The sequence below is a fragment of the Triticum dicoccoides genome, chromosome 6A (assembly GCF_002162155.2).
Source record: "Triticum dicoccoides isolate Atlit2015 ecotype Zavitan chromosome 6A, WEW_v2.0, whole genome shotgun sequence".
NCBI lineage: Eukaryota > Viridiplantae > Streptophyta > Magnoliopsida > Poales > Poaceae > Triticum > Triticum dicoccoides.
In genome coordinates this window covers 53,656,291-53,672,080 of record NC_041390.1, presented here as the reverse complement: position 1 = coordinate 53,672,080, position 15,790 = coordinate 53,656,291, and the positions used below count along the sequence as shown (strand labels likewise).

At 45.3% G+C, this 15,790-nt stretch overlaps 1 long non-coding RNA gene across 1 annotated transcript; it reads left to right on the top strand.

Moving 5' to 3' along the window:
• The first annotated feature begins 390 nt into the window (after window positions 1-390).
• LOC119319642 lies at window positions 391-4,348 on the top strand. The gene is made up of 5 exons (XR_005154547.1): window positions 391-701; window positions 2,335-2,483; window positions 2,942-3,018; window positions 3,103-3,204; window positions 4,268-4,348. It is a non-coding gene; the product is annotated as an uncharacterized LOC119319642 (long non-coding RNA).
• The last annotated feature ends 11,442 nt before the right edge of the window (window positions 4,349-15,790 follow it).

Below are 15,790 nucleotides of genomic sequence, written 5' to 3'. Positions count from 1 at the left end.
GATCGAGCTCCTTCAGTTTCAGCATAAGCCCCCGCATAAATCATCACCTTTGGAGCAGTGCTTAGTCCCAAACCATTAAGGTTCTGTAACGGCTGAAATTCTCCAAGCTCTGAATCTCTGACGATGATGGGATCCGGACACCCTGAAGAAACTACATCCAGTTCAGTACAGTCAGGGGGTAGGCATGCTTCCAACCGTGTGTTTCTTCAAGGCAAGGTTTGCTATTTGTTGTGTATCAGTCCCAACAAGTTGTAGTTTGGTTATTCTTGTTCTTTTATTGTTAGTGAAGAAAAATGACAATGTAGTCCCAGGTCTGTGTACGTGAGGTTTTCATGGTCCTTGAGCTGTTGTTACATGCAGGGCCGTGCTTGCCAAGAATCAAAACCGATCCTCCTTGAAGATGGTCCGACCTCCAGTTCATCTATCGAAGGATAGTAATACTACTACTGCTGCAACTATCTTGTTGTATCGCTCTGCTTCCATATGCAAAACAATGCATTAACCTGTTCTTTTTTTGCGGGAAAAATAATGCGTTGATCAATGTATTCTGCATTCCTGATTGTCATATGTTTCAAATTCATAAGATTAGCTATATGAAAGCCACGGTGCATATAATGTTCGTTTCATTTCTTAGCGCAGTAGCTCTGGTATGAAAGACTGACGAACATGGGTGAATAAGCTGGGAGGAACGGACAGCACAGGTAAGAGTCCAATCCCCTCTTATTTTGTGGAGAATTTTCAATTCGTCTGACGTTTAGTTGTATGATTTGTCAAACTTTCATTTGCTCATTTGTTCTGTCTTTATTTTTATCTCTATCAAGCTCGATGTCCAACTTTTGTTGTCGTGGGGGCTTCTTGTATGCAAGTAAGAGCATGATGTTGGATCATAGTGTTGATTGGATTGTGGAAATTGTAGGATGATAATATTGTGTTGTTTTGATCTGACCCTCGTGAGGGATTATATAGAGTACATGGTGGGGTAGAGACTTGGAGTACAAGACAAGTACTAATTCTATCTCTAACTCAAGTACATTATACTTCTAACATTCCCCCCAAGCCATAGTGGGAGTGAAGCGGACGATTGCGACTGAATTTGAAGTCTTGTCCTTTTTGCGCCAATATATGCTGTTGAGAGGTACCCATCTTGCTAATTGGTGTGTCAAATTTTACATGGACAGTATAGTTGTGTGATTATTGAGTGGTCCAGTGAGTAGTGTTGCTATATGCAAAGGAATGATAGAATGATGAGTTTGTAAAGTGAGTAAGTGCATATCAATAATTCAACCCGGAACCCGGTGAACAGTACCACAATTTAAAATAGAAACAAAGTTCACAAAATTCCAAATATTTTTGTGGTGCAAGATGCTCCTGTGCGCGAACTCCATGATTTTTTTGTGAAGTTTGGATATTCGAGGAGGTCGTGGCAAAAAAGACAAAATCAGGCGTGAACAATGTGATTTTCTAAAGTTTCTCAGACATTCAAGGCGTGAACAGTGTGATTTTCAAAAAAGACAAATTTTGGATGTCCGAGAAACTTTTGAAAATCGCACTGTTCATGCCTGATTTTGTCTTTTTTGCCACAAGCTCCTTGAATATCCAAACTTCACAAAATTTTGCAGTGTTTACGTACAGGAACATCTTACACCACAAAATTGTTTTGGAATTTTTAAAACTTCTTTCTATTTTAAATTGCCGTACTGTTTAGGCCCGGGCTCATCTGAGCCCAGGAGCCAAATCGCTGCTCTCCATATCGATAGACTCAGTGCTCTACCTTCTGACATATATAAGAATGTGCGGAGTGTACTGCTTATGGATGTAAAAAGGAAGTTTTCCTGATACATCCATGTAATGGTGGATCGATCGTATGCTTAATAAAGGTAAAAATATTTGTCTGGTTTTTCGCTCATAGGTTGGTCAACTTTTTCTGGTGCCTTGGATCTTTATCCAATTGGCAGGTAGTATCTTTTAATCATCATTATTGAACATATATATGTTAGTTTGACTGAATATGCTTGCACAGTACATACTAAGTAGCCGTTTCTATTCAACTATAATGTTTCACTAACATGTTAAGCAACTGATACAGCTGACCCTGAGATCCGAGATCTATTTTTTGTACTCATCAACACGATAATCTTTGGTGACCAAGAATGAAATTTGGAATCAGACCTTTTTTTGGCATTACAACATGACACGGAAGCACGGCCTTTTCATCCTCCACCAGTCGCCTACAGTATTTTATTTGTCATCAACCATTTCTATGTTTAATTCTCATTTATTGAAAAATGATTTATTTGAGCACTTTAGCGAGCTACTCTTCGTTTTTGCATTCAGTGACAATGGGTAGGTGCAACCTTCGGAGAAAAGTGTGTCAAGGCAGCAATTATAGTTGGTAACATGAGCTGCCCCAGTCGCATGGCAGTGTTCTGGCCAAGATGGTACGGCACATAGTTGCTCGCCTAAATGAAGGGAATGTTGATCTGGTAACAATCCTTATCTAATCTTTTGTCATAACTGGACCACTGAGTTTAGTACTCCCTCCTTACCAAATATAAGATGTTTTGCAGTTCAAATTGAACTACAAAAACGTCTTATATTTTGATACATAGGTAGTAGCTTCCATAGAAAATGCATACATGATGTCCAAGGATGCTACTTGGCATTTCCGTCTAGAGGCTCACATGTTGCTTGATATCTTCTCATGTTCGAGACCTGCTTAGCACCTCCGTTTAGAGGCACCGCGCGATTGTTATTTGGTCAATACAGTCATTTTATGACTCTGGCATGATCGTATTGGACCGGGGATTGTTTACTGTAGAATAATAATTGTACATAGCTTCTGTCAAATAATCGACCACTCAGTTTGATGCTGATGAATCTGAATCACAACTTCTGTTGAATTCTGGTGGTTAGAGATACATCAAGAATTTCGATTTGGCAGGTCCCTCACGGAGACACTGGAGGAGATGGTGTGCTCAACCTGAGTTCGCCTTCAGCATCCTCCTACAGTTTGACAAGGTACGGCTGACATTTGCGTCTATGAATCAATCAATTGGCCTTTTAATAATTGTGTTTTCAAAATGGGCTTCTTGTTTCTTTTAGTCCATGAGTGCCACGCCTACAGCCCCAGGTCAAGAGCAATGCCTTCTTCAAGGTGCCAACCAAAATGACACCTCTCCACACATTTATCACTATATTGTACAGGTACCAATGGAATAATGCTAAAATACCTCGATGTTGCTACCTGTTTGTTAGTGTAATTGTACTGAGCAGATCAGCTACTAATCTTCCTTGTCTTCTGGTGGATGCCATGACGACTTGTATGCTTAATTATTAAGTAAATTATTCTGTGGCGCATGTTATTTTGCAAGTCGCCCTATAATTGTTCTTTTGGGACATGCACTGGGTCGTTTTCATTTCTCATTAAAGAGAATTGATTTGGATATGATCATTTTTCATGCTAATTTCACCAGAGGAGTGGGCTAACTGATCTCTTACATGCTTTTTTTAATTCAAAAACTTGTGAGCATCAACCCATGTTTTTTAACTTGAGAGAATACAAAAATATGGTAGACCAAGATTAAAAACTGATATTAGCTTATTGCAATTTGGAGCTGATGGGAATTCCTTATCATTATGTGCTTGTAAATGCTATGAAATATAGATGGAAAGCATAATTGAGAACGGTATAGTTTGCTTTCCAGTATTAGAAGAAAATAAGTGCCTAAATTCATAGTTGTAGCCTGAAATGTTATAGAATATCTGTAGTTATTGGTAAATATAGTAAATCAAACTGATCTTTTTCCTTTCTTTCAACTTTCCTCTTAATGGCCTTGTGAAATTTGCGGGGTAGTGATTTCTAAACACTTGTGATATTATCTTCCTTTTTGCACGCATTAATTGTTCTTTGGTAGTTGTCTTTGTTATTCATGTTTAAAATTTCTTAAATGCATTGTCTGAAATGTCACATTGAGTAGTTTGACAGAACAAACCGACAAAACATACTATGTTCCACAGCTAATTTATAAATGTTATTTGATGTACATGTCATTCTTAGCTCTCCATGGTTTGCTTTGTTGTCCTGTTTCCATAGGTGGATTTACATAGAGCCATATAAGCATTCCATTCTTCTACTATTCATGCTAGCAGCGAGAGTTGTTCTAGCAGCACAACTACTAACCTTTATTTGTTGCAAGCACGGAATAGCCTTCTCCCATTAATGTTTTACATGCATCGGTGATGTCTAATTCAAATTCTATGTTTGTAGAGAACCAAGTGCCCTGACCTATGCTATAAAGAGATCATGTGAAAACAAAGCTGAAGTTGTTGCTCAGGATGAGAAGGAAAGTGCTCTTCGAGCAACACTAGACCTGGACCTAGAACCACTGGTTCACTTAGAACGAGTTAGTCGATTGTTGTGATAAGAGTAAGGGTTGAGAGTGAGCGGGGAGAAGGTTAGAGTTTGTCTCTTCAGTTACAGTTCTGAGCAGAATAATTTTTCTATTTTAGAAAATGTGGCAAATTGCATTTCATCAGAGATGGCTTTGCTGTAAATTGCATGATCGAGAGGTTTTTATATATTTTTCATCAAGTCGTACAATTTTTTTCTTTGGATATAAAGGTAAATGCATAGGTAGGTTGATTCAAGAGTTAATAATGGACATCATTGCGTATCAGTTGCATGGACATCATTATTTTTATTTTGTGGTAATGCATGACATTCAACTATATGTTACAACGTGACAATGGCTCGGAAGACATCGGATATGCCTTCTTGGCTCGGAGGGTGTCACAGGCGGCGCACGCCTCCTCGCTTAATAACGGTGGCCGGGGACTCCACCTTGGCGGTCCGTGGTGGAAGTACAGTGTGAAGAATAGAGGGTGCCATGACAAAGGTGAGCTGGTGTCATCTGGTTTGGACTTCCATATTTCTCACCCACATATGGGTTGGATTTAGTAGAGTCCGGACCATCTAGATGCTTGGATTTTGGGGAGCCTGCTAGGCACCCATTTGATGTCTGAACATGCTCGAATGTACGAGAGACAAATGAACTTCGAACTTGGAGGCGACATTAATTATTTGTTTGATGTGTCATTGTTAGAGTGATGTAATGGTAAAGTATGTATACAACGACACATATGTGCATGGAGCTTGTAAAAATTATATATTAGACACGATTGGTGTTGAACCGTCAAAATATGTGTGCTCCCGTTGCGACGCACGGGCAATATAACTAGATCCTGTGTAAAAGTTAAGTTTTTCTTTTAATGTTTAAGCTACTAGGATATACTATAGCCAAGAATGTTAACACGAAGCTAAAGTTAAGTTGAACCCAAATTAAATTGAGTGGTGGAAGAGGAAGAGGGTGTGTGTGTATGTGTGTGTGTGTGTGTGAGAGAGAGAGAGAGCATGGGTGGGAGAGAGAATGGGAGGGAGAGATATGGAGAGTGGTATATAGAGTGGGGAAAGCGAGAGAGATATGTATTTGTATTCATGGGTGCAATAAAACAAATTAAAAGGCCCGTGGTAACGCACGGGCATTCTACTAGTTCAGAGTTGTTTATGTGTAGCCTCGCCAGCTACTTGCATACGTGTGGCCTCGTGCAGCTAGGCTTGGCTGGGAGGCTTTCATAGTGCAACGCCTAGCCTGCAGGCGCTGCATTTTGAAGTGCAGCGTTTTGGTGCTAGGCGCTGCATTATAAAAACTTTCTGTCCGCTGCATTTACTAAGTTCATGTGTAGCGTCTTTGAGTTAGGCGTTGCTTATTGCAGTATGACGCCTATTTATTAGGCGTTGCACAATCAAGTGTGGGTTCTGGGGTGCCACGCTGAACAGAAGTGTAGCGTCTGTGAGTTAAGCGCTACACAGTTTAGTGTAGCGCCGACGTATCAGGCGCTACACAAAAGGGTCAGCTGGGTGAATAAATTTCATCCACGGTCTATTTTATGAATTAGTTTTGTCTCAAGGTCATTTGTGAGCATTTTGCCGCAACATAGTGCCTGTGCTGCTAGTGCCTGTGCATGCATTCATGGCTTTCAACTTGGAGAAGGGTTCGTTCCAATTGATCACACGATGGGAAAAGAGGGGTTTATCGGGAACGCAATATTCCGCCCGAGACAATATCATGTGAAAACCACATCTTCAGTGGAAGCTTGGAAACCTAACTGCAGGCCATTGGATCCTATATGTATGGACTAGATCCATACAGAACTAATACGTGCTATTTGCAATAAAACGCCCGCTGGGAGCGTTGATATTTTGCACATAGCCCCTCAATGCTAGCAGAATTAGAAGGCTGTCCAACAATAGTCTGCCCAAAAAATAGAAGTATGCACAGGAATGAATACATGACACTGCAAAAAGAATAGTTGTCCAACAATAGTCTGCCCAAAAAATAGAAGTATGCACAGGAATGAATACATGACACTGCAAAAAGAATAGTTGCAGTTCTATTAAAATCTTGGCTGTCCAAATATGTAGGCATGTTTGAGTCAGAGGCAGCAAAAAGAATCATCAAAAGATAAATATTCTGCGTTCAAATATGCAGGCTCGTTTGAACAAGATTTTTTTTACATCAGGTTTAAACAGGACACATGCACGTTTGAACAGGACTTCGCAGTGTCTACCAGCCCAATTAGCTGAACGGGATGGCTCAGCCTCCATCGGGATTATTTTGTACCGAGGTACAGCCGTACAGGATGGTTGTGGGGTTCTATTTGCAATTTGTACAGCTTTTCATCCGACAACACACATTCTCTATCCAATGGCCCAAGATGAAGTTTCCATGTTTTCACTGAATGTATGATTTCCACTAGATATGTACTCTATTCCGCCCTACCTCAATGCAGCTTAGCGCCTCCAACTTCACTTGGGTACCTCAATTGAATTAGGCAAACTGAATTTAGATCTGTCTAGATACATCTAGATGTGACATGGTTTATATATTTGTTTTGTTTTAGTTTTTTTGTTCTTTGTTATTGTGTATTTTTGAGAGCATAGATATGACACCCTTAAAAAACATCTAGATGTAAATTAGGCAAACTGAATCTCATACCCACACGTGAGCGGCGTCAGATTGCCCGAGACATGTCTCGGTTCCACTGCCACTACGCGGCGCCGGGGCCGCAGTCGAAATGGCTGCTCGACGGAGCGGCCGACCGAGACCGGTCTAGGTCGAGCAGATTGGCCGGGTGACTGGGACTGGGAGTACTCTTCGGCGGCGAAGGAGGCCCCTTTGTGTGGGTCCCTCCCTCGCAGCAGTTGGATTTTCATCCAGCGGCCGGTACATATACGTCTTCTTCCCCCTTTTTTTTGTCTACATATACGTCTCGGTTTCCTCTTCGCCTTCCCTCACAGCAGGACCTGCAAAATGATTACCCGTCCGTACTCGAGAGGGTTCAAGTAGAATCTCATTCTCTCCCTTCTCCTTTTCAATATTCTAATCCTCTCCACCGTTTTGCCTGGGCAGCTCGCCCAGCGTGCGGGAGCTCATATAATTCTCTCTAGTGTCTTGATTCAAGGTATAAGCATGCTACCCGGGAATGACTTGCTGTTCTGTTTTGGTTTTGATTGCGTTTTTACAATCTTTTAGAATTTCTTAATCCCTTGTTCGAGAACTTCGAAAATCGATCCTGAGTTGAATTCTTCAACCTTTTTCATTCGTAGAGAATTTGTCACCAAGTAATGAACGGAAAATTTATAGCCATCGACTGTGGTGTTTATGTACAGTTACTGACATCTTGGTGTTCTGCAGGAGAAATCTTTCTACAACCGCAAAAAAAAAAGAGTGCAGAAATCTATTGAAGCTTAATTGTTTCATCAACCTTCAAGTTCCAGGTAAATTTTTGACGGCAATTTTTCGCCCAAGATAGTGAACTTCCAAGAGTAAAGAGTTAATTCAATTATTTACCCATAAGCTTGAAGTTTGTGACGGATAGTACCTCATTTAGTGAAATTTCTTAATTTATATCCCATTTAAGGAAAATTCATTTTGATGCTAATTGGGCCTAACACGCAGACGGTTTATTTTGCATCTTGTGTTTCTATAGTTTTTCGGGCTCTAGCAAACTAGACCCCTGTCCTCGTCGCACGACTGACCCACGCGCCCGCCTGTGTCGCCACCATCGCCAAGCTTCAGCCCAGAGCCTCCATGAGCCCACCTCCAACCGTGCCCGCAACCAGCCCGCACCGCCGCGCACGCCGATGGGCACCCCACCGTCCAAGGGCGAACAGGCGGTCCACCAGGGTCCCGGCTGGGATTGGATCTCGGCGACACCCGGACTTGGCACGATCTCGCCGGCCGCGGGGTCGTCGCGCTGTCCTCCCAGTTCATCTCGTGGTCAGCAGCGGTAGCCTGGAGATGCACGGGCTCTGGCGGGCACGGTGGCGACGCGCCCTGCTCCGGCGCCGTCCGCGTGAGGTCGTACGTGGTGACGAGCACTGTCCGGTCCACGGCGCACCGCTGCATCTGCTTCCGCACCGGCCTTCATGGAGGATGACGAGGGGCGCACGCGACATAGCATGGCAGCTTCGGATGTGTGACGATCGACAGAGAAGGATCGATCGCACGATGGGGAATTGGGGGAGGGGCAGAGGTAGGAGACGGGAGTAGGTAGGAGAAGGAGAGAGACTCGAATTGACTTGTTCATTCATTCGATACCCAGTACACCCGAGAGACTTGGCTAAATACCCACGCACGCCACACACTGATTACAATGGGCTACAGCCGGCCCATGGACTCATTGGGCTCAGCCCGAACTACCCTTCTCCCTATTCAGTCCACCGCTATGCAGTAGCAGGTGTGACAATTGCTCCCTCTTGAACGAGAGCGTCGTCCACCCAGATCGGTGCTGTAGGGTAGTGTTGTCGAAGAACCGTATAGTCTTCCCAGATTGCAGATGCCTCTGAGAGGGATGACCACTGTACACGAACCTGCACGATGGAGGCGTTCCCTTTTTTGACCATGCGGCGCTCCAGAATAGCTTCAGGGACGAGTGGTGCAGTTGTGAGGTCCGGTGTCTTTCGCAATTCCGAGAACATTGGAGTGTAATCTGGAGTAAATGACTTCAACTGGGACACATGAAAAACATTGTGAATGCGGCCGTCAGGTGGCAGAGTTAACCTATAAGCCATGGTGCCAATGCGTTGCTCCACCGGAAAGGGGCCAAAGAATTTGTAGGCCAATTTGGGACATGGGCGATTTGCCACTGTTGACTGAGCGTAGGGTTGCAGTTTGAGCAACACCTGTTCCCCCACATTGAACATTCTCTCCGTGCGATGACGATCTGCTTTCTACTTGCATCTGTTCTGAGCACGTGCCAGCTGAGCACGCAATCTGTCGTTATGTTGTGTCCACTCCAAACCAGTATCCTTGCTGTCAGGTAGCTTAGCTGCGATGTCGGGCAAACCACCCAAATTGGGCTCTTGGCCATACAGAGCTTTAAAAGGAGAAATATCGAGCGAGGAGTGATGAGTAGTATTATACCAGAATTCTGCTGTTGGAAGGCATTGGCGCCATTTGTTGGGGCTGTCATGTACTGCACAGCGCAGGTACATCTCCAGACACTGATTAACCCGCTCACTCTGGCCATCCGTCTGCGGGTGGTATGCCGTGGAGTAGCTGAGCTTGGTGCATGTAGCCTCGAGAAGAGCCCGCCACATAGCACTGGTGAAGACACGATCTCAATCTGAAACGATTGAGTGAGGTACTCCATGCAGTTTGATAATATTATCCCAAAACGCCCGTGCCACTTTTGCTGCAGAAAATGGGTGCCGAAGGTGAACAAAGTGAGCATATTTCGTGAAACAATCCACCACGACCATGATGACCTCATAGCCCTCTGATGCTAGCAGTCCCTCGACAAAATCCATAGTGAGATCACACCAAGGTTCCGTTGGTATGCGCAATGGTTGCAGCAAACCTGGTGTCTTGGGATGCTCATGTTTTGCGTGTTGGCAGGTTGCACATTGACGCACAAAATCCTCCACGGCCTATTTCATGCCACGCCAGGCAAATAACTTCTTGATTCGTTGATAACTTGTTGTTACCCCTAAGTGGCCACCCACGACGCTGGCATGGAAAGTACTGATCAGCTTCGTTTGTAGTGCAGTGTTAGCACTGATCCAAGCATGTCATGAAAGCGAATCACTCCTTGTCGTAGCTCATAACCTTGATCATCTAGACTGCAGAGGGCGAGCCGTTGCAACAAATCTTGACTGTCAGCATCTGTTTCATATGAATTAGCAACCTCTTGCAGCCACTGTGGTTGGCACACCGACAAAGCATCGAGAGAGAGCAAATGCCCGACGCGAGACAGAGCGTCAGTCGCGCCGTTGTCAAGTCCGTGCCGGTATTTGAAGGAGAACTGAAGGCCCACCATCTTTGACATGGCTTTGCCTTGGAGCTCCGTCTCGAGCTGTTGGTCGCTGAGGTGACACAAACTCTTGTGGTCAGTGACAATTACAAACGGGGCTCGCTGAAGATAAGCACGCCACTTGTCCACTACCATCATCACCACGAGGAATTCCTTCTTGTAAATCGATAGCGTTTGATTCTTTACTCCCAAGGCCTTGCTAAGGTATGCAACCAGGTGTCCATCCTATACCAGGACATCGCCCACGCCGGTGTCACAGGCGTCCGTCTCGATGGAAAAGGGGCGATTGAAATCCGGCAGAGCCAAAACTGGCGTGTTCACCAGTGCCTCTCTGAGCAGTTCGAATGCTGACTGAGCCTATTCTGACCAGGAGAAGCCCTTTTTGGTGAGAAGCTGAGTAAGAGGCTTGGCGATAATTCCATACCGTGGTACGACTTTCCGGTAGTAGCCAGTAAGACCAAGAAATCCGCGCAGCTCGAAGGCATTCATTGGAGTCGGCCAAGCTCACATGGCGCTCGTCTTGGTGGCATCTGTTGCCACGCCCTCGCTGGAGATGACTTGCCCGAGATGCTCGACTCGGGGCTGCGCGAACGAGCACTTGGATTGCTTTGCGTACAATTGATTCTGGCGCAGAATCGAGAAGACCGTGCGCAAATGTTCTTCATGCTCTGGAAGCGAGTGACTGAAGACGAGGATGTCATCCAAGAAGGAGATGATGTACTTGCGGTTCGGGCCGGAAAAGGCCGAGTTCATCACATACTGGAAGGTGGGCGGTCCATTTGTGACTCCGAATGGCATGACACAGAATTGAAAATGGCCATGATGTGTTTTGAATGCCGTTTTTTCCTCATCACCTTCCCTTATTCTAATTTGGTGATAACCGGAGTGCAAATCAAGCTTGGAGAAGAAGGCAGCCCCAGCCAATTCATTCAGCAGCTCATCGATTATAGGAAGAGGAAACTTGTTCTTGATAGTGACTTGATTAAGACGTCCATAATCCACACAAAAACGGCACATCCCATCTTTCTTCTTGACTAGCAAAACAGGAGCTACAAATGGGCTCGTACTGTGAGTAATTACTCTAGTTTTAAACATTTCATTGACTTGCCGCTCTATTTCATCTTTCTGCAGCGGTGAGTACCGATATGGCCGTCAGTTCACCGGTGCAACACCTGGTTTCAATGTGATTGCATGATCATATTACCAATGCAGGAGAAGTTCAGTTGGTTCCTCAAAAATGTCACTGAACTCCGTGAGCAGACGCTTAATTGTTGGTGGAACCGGAGCCTCTGAATCTGTATTGGTTGGTGTCAATTGTATTTCCAATAGTGTTGCGCCCCAAATTTCATTGGCCTCCTGCATTTCGCAAAGTGCAGCTGCATCCAGAGCGGTGAGTGTTGCTTGCTCGTTAGACCATACTCCTATTAAGTGCACCTCCTTGCCCTCCTGGTTAAACTCGATGGTCTTTTGCTGCCAATCACACTTCATTAGACTGTTCTTAGCCAACCAGTTAATGCCCAACACGGCATCATAGACCCCAAGGTTTAACACCCGCGTATCCATTGTGAACTAATGATCCTGAACATTCCACTGTAGTTGTTGCACCATGGCGTTGCAACTTAACTTCTGCCCATTGGCGACACGCACTGCTATGGGAGCAATGCTGGTGGTTGGCACGCCTATTCTAGCTGCAAATGAGGAGTTGACGAAGCTGTGAGTGCTTCCAGAATCAACAAGGAGGAGCATGGTTTGGTTCCCGGCTGTTGCTCGCAAACGGATAGTTTCAGCAGTTTCCGTCCCCTCCACGGCATGAGCTAAGAGCAAACAGCAGGCTGCGTCGGCTGTCCCTTCTGGTTCGTCCAACAACTGCAAAGCGCGGACAACTTCGTCGGATAATACTTATATATGATCGCCCACTTCAATTGTTAGCAGCTGTGCCGATCGTTTGCACCGATGATCGCACGAGTACTTGTCTCCACATCTGAAGTAGAGGCCATTCTGGCACCGGTAATCCTGCAGCTGTCACGCATGCCCAAAGTCATCTGCAGCTAGCTTGGGTGTCGGAGCCGCGCGTTGGCCAGGAGTGGGCACATGCGGCAGTACTGGTGCTGGAGGTGGACAAGCCATTGATGGAAGCGCTCCTGACAGGGGTGGTGGTCGTCCTGCCGAAGCTGATCGAAGACGAGGACGCTGAATGTCCAGCTCCTCTTCCTGAACGCGAGCAAAAACTGTTGCTCGTGTGATGTTGTTGGGTGCCTGCAAATGTACTGCTGCGCGCAACTCATCCTTCAGGCCCAATAGAAACTGAGTGACAAAAAATTTGGTGCTCAAAGAGGGATCCAGAGCCAACAGATTGTACATATGAACCTCAAATTGCTCCCGGTACTCAGCCATCGTGCCAGTTTGATGGAGCTGCAAGAGATTATGCATGGTGGACTCGAATTCTTCAAGGCCAAATTCTTCCACCACTGCCTGACGAAAGATATCCCGGGTGATATATGTATGTGTCTGACGAAAAGCCTGGAGCCACAGCTTGGCGTGGCCGTCGACGTAGAGAGCCGCCGTTGCCACCCAATTGTGCAGTGGCGCCTGGTACATCTCGAAGTACGCAGACAACGATCCAACCAAAACCGTGGAGCCTCGGCCTCAAAACGGGGAAACTGATGCTTCGGAGAGCGGGGCGCGTACTCCTCGCGCTGCATCGGTGGCGGTGCGCGCCTCGGCAAGGCAGGCTGCACCCCCAGCAGAGGCAGCAGCGGCGGTCCCTCATTGACGAGACGGGCAGTTTGAACCGTGCCCGCGAGGACTCACAGAATTGGGAGGGCGCTTGTGTTGGGGAACGCAGTAATTTCAAAAAAATCCTACGCACACGCAAGATCCATCTAGATGATGCATAGCAACGAGAGAGGATAGTGTGCTGTCTCCGTACCCTCGTAGACCGTAAGAGGAAGCGTTATGACAACGCGGTTGATGTAGTCATACGTCTTCACGATCCGACCGATCCTAGGACAGAAAGTACGGCACCTCCGCGGTCTGCACACGTTCAGCTCGGTGACATCCCATGAACTCTAGATCCAGCTGAGGTTGAGGGAGGGTTTCGTCAGCACGACGGCATGATGACAGTGATGATGAAGTTACCTACACAGGGCTTCGCCTAAGCACTACAATGATATGACCGAGGTGGAATTCTGTGGAGGGGGGCACCGCGCACGGCTAAATAATCAACTTGTGTGTTCTAGGATGCCCCCATCCCCACATATATAAAGGAGGGAGGGGGAGGCCGGCCGGCCCTCTAGGCGCGCCAAGGGGGGAGGAGTCCTCCTCCTAGTAGGAATAGGACTCTCCCCTTTCCTAGTCCCACGAGGAAAAGAAGGAAGAGGGAGAAGGAGAAAGGAAAGGGGGGCCGGCCCCCCAACCCAATTCGGATTGGGCTTGGGGGCGCCCTCCACCTGGTTGCCTCCTCTTCTCTTCCACTAGGGCCCAATAAGGCCCATTGACTTCCCGGGGGGTTCCAGTAACCTCCCGGTACTCCGATAAATGCCCGAACTCACCCAGAACCATTCCAATGTCCAAACATAGCCTTCCAATATATCGATCTTTATTTCTCGACCATTTCGAGACTCCTCGTCATGTCTGTGATCTCATCCGAGACTCCGAACAACCTTCGGTGCATCAAAACACATAAACTCATAATACTGATCATCAACGAACGTTAAGCGTGCGGACCCTACGGGTTCGAGAACTATGTAGACATGATCGAGACTCATCTTCAGTCAATAACCAATAGCGGAACCTGGATGCTCATATTGGTTCCTACATATTCTACTAAGATCTTTTTCGGTGAAACTGCATAACAAAATATGTTGTTCCCTTTGTCATCAGTATGTTACTTGTCTGAGATTCGATCGTCGGTATCTCAATACCTAGTTCAATCTCGTTACCGGCAAGTCTCTTTACTTGTTCCGTAATGCAACATAATGTAACTAACTCATTAGTCACATTGCTTGCAAGGCTTATAGTGATGTGCATTACCGAGAGGGCCCAGAGATACCTCTCCGATACACGGAGTGACAAATCCTAATCTCGATCTATGCCAACTCAACAAACAGCATCGAAGACACATGTAGAGCATCTTTATAGTCACCCAGTTACGTTGTGACGTTTGATAGCACACTAAGTGTTCCTCCGGTATTCAAGAGTTGCATAATCTCATAGTCATAGGAACATGTATAAGTTATGGAGAAAGCAATAGCAACAAACTAAACGATCATCATGCTAAGCTAACGGACGGGTCAAGTCAATCACATCATTCTCTAATGATGTGATACCGTTCATCAAATGACAACTCTTTGTCCATGGCTAGGAAACTTAACCATCTTTGATTAACGAGCTAGTCAAGTAGAGGCATACTAGTGACACTTAGTTTGTCTATGTATTCACACATGTACTAAGTTTCCGGTTAATGCAATTCTAGCATGAATAATAAATAGTTATCATGATATAAGGAAATATAACTAACAACTTTATTATTGCCTCTAGGGCATATTTCCTTCAGTCTCCCACCTACACTAGAGTCAATAATCTAGATTACATTGTAATGATTCTAACACCCATGGAGTCTTGGTGTTGATCATGTTTTGCTCATGAGAGAGGCTTAGTCAACGGGTCTGCAACATTCAGATCCGTATGTATTTTGCAAATCTCTATGTCTCCCTCCTTGACTTGATCGTGGATGGAATTGAAGCGTCTCTTGATGTGCTTGGTTCTCTTGTGAAATCTAGATTCCTTTGCCAAGGTAATTGCACCAGTATTGTCACAAAAGATTTTCATTGGACCCGATGCACTAGGTATGACACCTAGATCGGATACGAACTCCTTCATCCAGACTCCTTCATTTGCTGCTTCTGAAGCAGCTATGTACTCCGCTTCACACGTAGATCCCGCCACGACGCTCTGCTTGGAACTGCACCAACTGACAACTCCACCATTTAATAAAAATATGTATCCGGTTTGTGACTTAGAGTCATCCAGACCAGTGTCAAAGCTTGCATCGACGTAACCATTTATGATGAGCTCTTTGTCACCTCCATTAACGAGAAACATATCCTTAGTCCTTTTCTGGTATTTCAGGATGTTCTTGACCGCTATCCAATGATCCACTCCTGGATTACTTTGGTATCTCCCTGCTAAACTAATAGCAAGGCACACATCAGGTCTGGTACACAACATTGCATACATGATATAACCTATGGCTGAAGCATAGGGAACGACTTTCATTTTCTCTCTATCTTCTGCAGTGGTCGGGCATTGAGTCTGACTCAACTTCACACCTTGTAACACAGGCAAGAACCCTTTGTTTGCTTGATCCATTTTGAACTTCTTCAAAACTTTATCAAGGTATGTGCTTTGTGAAAGT